Genomic DNA, 5,209 nt, shown 5'->3' on the forward strand with positions numbered 1-5,209 from the left:
GGGGGAAAAATTTTCAAAAACACAACAGTTTCACCAAGCAGAAAGAAACGCAAGCAGTATGAAAAGACAAGGAAAGAAAGGACCAAAAGCAATGCAGGTCAACTCAACTTTAGAAGAGGTAATAGCTGCAGCAGATGAAATGTCAGATAAAGAATTCAGGATATACATGCTTCAGATGATCTGGAGTCTCAAGGAAGACATTAGACAGCAAAATCAGACAATGAAAGATCACTTCGATAATGAATTACACAAACAAATCCAGGAAGCAAAAGATCAACTATACAGGGAGATAGAGGTTATAAAAAACAAACAGAAATCCTAGAAATGCAGGAAGCAATAAACCAACTTAAAAACTCAATTGAGAATACTACCAGCAGAGTAGAACACTTAGAAGATAGAACATCAGACAATGAAGACAAAGTATTTCAACTTGAAAAGAACATAGACAGCTCAACAAGACTGTTAAGAAACCATGAGCAGAACATCCAAGAAATATGGGATAACATAAAGAGACCAAACTTAAGAGTCATTGGGATACAGGAAGGTATAGAGCTCCAAACCAAAGGAATGAGCAATCTATTCAATGAAATAATACGAGAAAACTTCCCACACTTGATATGAGGCAGAATCCCAAATCCTAGAAGCCTACAGGACGCCGAATGTGCAAAATCATAAGAGATCCACACCTAGACACATTATAATGAAGATGCCCAACATACAGAATAAGGAGAGAATTTTAAAAGCTACAAGAGAAAGGAAGCAGATTACATTTAGGGGTAAGCCAATCAGGATAACAGCTGATCTTTCAACACAGACTCTGAAAGCTAGAAGATCCTGGAATAACATATTTCTTTTTTTTTTTTTTTTTAATTTTTTATTGTTGGCTGTTCCAAACATTACATAGTTCTTGATATATCATATTTCACAATTTGATTCAAGTGGGTTATGAGCTCCCATTTTTACCCCATATACAGATTGCAGAATCACATCAGTTACACATCCATTGATTTACATATTGCCATACTAGTGTCTGTTGTATTCTGCTTCCTTTCCTATCCTCTACTATCCCCCCTCCCCTCCCCTCCCCTCCCCTCCCCTCTTCTCTCTCTGCTCCCTCTACTGACATTCGTTTGTCCCCCTTACATTATTTTTCCCCTTCCCCTCACTTCCTCTTGTATGTACTTTTGTATAACTCTGAGGGTCTCCTTCCATTTCCATGCATTTTCCCTTCTCTCTCCCTTTCCCTCCCACCTCTCATCCCTGTTTAATGTTAATCTTCTTCTCATGCTCTTCGACCCTACTCTGTTCTTAGTTACTCTCCTTATATCAAAGAAGACATTTGGCATTTGTTTTTTAGGGATTGGCTAGCTTCACTTAGCATAATCTGCTCTAATGCCATCCATTTCCCTGTAAATTCTATGATTTTGTCATTTTTTAATGCAGAGTAATACTCCATTGTGTATAAATGCCACATTTTTTTTATCCATTCATCCATTGAAGGGCATCTAGGTTGGTTCCACAGTCTAGCTATTGTGAATTGTGCTGCTATGAACATCGATGTAGCAGTGTCCCTGTAGCATGCTCTTTTTAGGTCTTTAGGGAATAGACCGAGAAGGGGAATAGCTGGGTCAAATGGTGGCTCCATTCCCAGCTTTCCAAGGAATCTCCATACTGCTTTCCAAATTGGCTGCACCAATTTGCAGTCCCACCAGCAATGTACAAGTGTACCCTTTCCCAACATCCTCTCCAGCACTTGTTGTTGTTTGACTTCATAATGGCTGCCAATCTAACTGGAGTGAGATGGTATCTTAGGGTGGTTTTGATTTGCATTTCTCTGACTGCTAGAGATGGTGAGCATTTTTTCATGTAATTGTTGATTGATTGTATGTCCTCCTCTGAGAAGTGTCTGTTCAGGTCCTTGGCCCATTTGTTGATTGGGTTGTTTGTTCTCTTATTGTCTAATTTTTGGAGTTCTTTGTATACTCTGGATATTAGGGCTCTATCTGAAGTGTGAGGAGTAAAGATTTGTTCCCAGGATGTAGGCTCTCTATTTACCTCTCTTATTGTATCTTTTGCTGAGAAAAAACTTTTTAGTTTGAGTAAGTCCCATTTGTTGATTCTAGTTATTAACTTTTGTGCTATGGGTGTCCTATTGAGGAATTTGGAGCCCGACCCCACCGTATGTAGGTATGTAGATCGTAGCCAACTTTTTCTTCTATCAGACGGCGTGTCTCTGATTTGATATCAAGCTCCTTGATCCATTTTGAATTCACTTTTGTGCATGGCGAGAGAAAGGGATTCAGTTTCATTTTGTTGCATATGGATTTCCAGTTTTCCCAGCACCATTTGTTGAAGATGCTATCCTTCCTCCATTGCATGCTTTTAGCCCCTTTATCAAATATAAGGTAGTTGTAGTTTTGTGGATTGGTTTCTGTGTCCTCTATTCTGTACCATTGGTCCACCTGCCTGTTTTGGTACCAGTACCATGCTGTTTTTGTTACTATTGCTCTGTAGTATAGTTTGAAGTCTGGTATCGCTATACCACCTGATTCACACTTCCTGCTTAGCATTGTTTTTGCTATTCTGGGTCTTTTGTTTTTCCATATGAATTTCATGATTGCTTTCTCTATTTCTACAAGAAATGCCGTTGGGATTTTGATTGGCATTGCATTAAACCTATAGAGAACTTTTGGTAATATCGCCATTTTGCTGATGTTAGTTCTGCCTATCCATGAACAGGGTATATTTTTCCATCTTCTAAGATCTTCTTCTATTTCTCTCTTTAGGGTTCTGTAGTTTTCATTGTATAAGTCTTTCACCTCTTTTGTTAGGTTGATTCCCAAGTATTTTATTTTTTTTGAAGATATTGTGAATGGAGTGGTTGTCCTCATTTCCATTTCAGAGGATTTGTCGCTGATATACAGGAATGCCTTTGATTTATGCGTGTTGATTTTATATCCTGCCACTTTGCTGAATTCATTTATTAGCTCTAATAGTTTCTTTGTAGAGCCTTTTGGGTCTGCTAGGTATAGAATCATGTCATCTGCAAATAGTGATAATTTAAGTTCTTCTTTTCCTATTTTGATGCCTTTAATTTCTTTCGTCTGTCTAATTGCTCTGGCCAGTGTTTCGAGAACTATGTTGAACAGAAGTGGTGAGAGAGGGCATCCCTGTCTTGTTCCAGATTTTAGAGGGAATGCCTTCAATTTTTCTCCATTCAGAATGATGATAGCCTGAGGCTTAGCATAGATTGCTTTTACAATATTGAGGTATGTTCTGGTTATCCCTAGTTTGTCTAGAGTTTTGAACATAAAGGGATTCTGTACTTTGTCGAATGCTTTTTCCGCATCTATCGAGATGATCATATGATTCTTATTTTTAAGTCTATTGATGTGGTGAATAACATTTATTGATTTCCGTATATTGAACCAGCCTTGCATCCCAGGGATGAATCCTACTTGATCATGGTGCACAATTTTTTTGATAAGTTTTTGTATCCGAGTGGCCAGAATTTTATTGAGGATTTTTGCATCTAGGTTCATTAGAGATATTGGTCTGTAGTTTTCTTTCTTTGAAGTGTCTTTGTCTGGTTTAGGTATCAGGGTGATGTTGGCCTCGTAGAATGAATTTGGAAGTTCTCCCTCTTTTTCTATTTCCCGAAGTAGCTTGAAAAGTATTGGTATTAGTTCCTCTTTAAAGGTTTTGTAAAACTCTGCTGTATACCCATCCGGTCCTGGGCTTTTCTTAGTTGGTAGTCTTTTGATGGTTTCTTCTATTTCCTCAATTGATATTGGTCTGTTTAGGTTGTCTATATCCTCCTGACTCAATCTGGGCAGATCATATGACCTAAGAAATTTATCTATGCCTTCACTATCTTCTAATTTATTGGAGTATAGGGATTCAAAATAATTTTTGATTATCTTCTGTATTTCTGAAGTGTCTGTTGTGATATTGCCTCTTTCATCCCGTATGTTAGTAATTTGAGTTCTCTCTCTTCTTCTCTTCATTAGCATGGCTAAGGGTCTGTCGATTTTATTTATTTTTTCAAAGAACCAACTTTTAGTTTTGTCAATTTTTTCAATTGTTTCTTTTGTTTCGATTTCATTAATTTCAGCTCTGATTTTAATCATTTCTTGCCTTCTACTTCTTTTGCTGTTGTTTTGCTCTTCTTTTTCTAGGATTTTGAGATGAAGTATGAGATCATTTATTTGTTGGTTTTTTCTTTTTTTAAGGAATGAACTCCAAGCAATGAATTTTCCTCTTAGAACTGCTTTCAATGTGTCCCATAGATTCCGATATGTTGTGTCTGTGTTTTCATTTATCTCTAAGAATTTTTTAATTTCCTCCTTGATGTCTTCTATAACCCATTGATCATTCAGTTACCTATTGTTCATTCTCCAAGTGATGCATGATTTTTCCTTCCTTCTTTTATCATTGATTTTCAGTTTCATTCCATTATGATCACATAAGATGCATGGTATTATCTCTACTCCTTTATATTGTCTAAGAGTTGCCCTGTGACATAATATATGATCTATTTTTGAGAAGGATCCATGTGCTGCTGAGAAAAAAGTGTAACTGCTTGATGTTGGGTGGTATATTCTATATATGTCAATTAAGTCTAGGTTATTAATTGTGTTATTGAGTTCTATAGTTTCCTTATTCAACTTTTGTTTGGAAGATCTGTCCAGTGGTGAGAGAGGTGTGTTGAAGTCTCCCATGATTATTGTATGGTGGTCTATTAGACTCTTGAACTTGAGAAGACTTTGTTTGATGAACATAGCTGCACCATTGTTTGGGGCATATATATTTATGATTGTTATGTCTTGTTGGTGTATGGTTCCCTTGAGCAGTATGTAGTGTCCCTCTTTATCCCTTTTGATTAACTTTGGCTTGAAATCTATTTTATTTGATATGAATATGGATACTCCTGCTTGTTTCCGAAGTCCATATGAGTGATATGATTTTTCCCAACCTTTCACCTTCAGCCTATGTATGTCTTTTCGTATCAAATGCGTCTCCTTTAGGCAGCATATTGTTGGGTCTTGTTTTGTGATCCATTCTACTAGCCTGTGTCTCTTGATTGGTCAGTTTAAGCCATTAACATTTAGGGTTATTATTGAGATATGGGTTGTTCTTCCAGCCATATTTGTTTATTTATGTTACTAAACATGGTTTGTTTTCCTCTTTGATTATTTTCCCCCCTTTA

Source organism: Marmota monax, unplaced genomic scaffold (genome assembly GCF_021218885.2).
Source record: "Marmota monax isolate L192 unplaced genomic scaffold, Marmota_monax_Labrador192_F-V1.1 WCK01_AAM20220418_F8-fsc00191, whole genome shotgun sequence".
NCBI lineage: Eukaryota > Metazoa > Chordata > Mammalia > Rodentia > Sciuridae > Marmota > Marmota monax.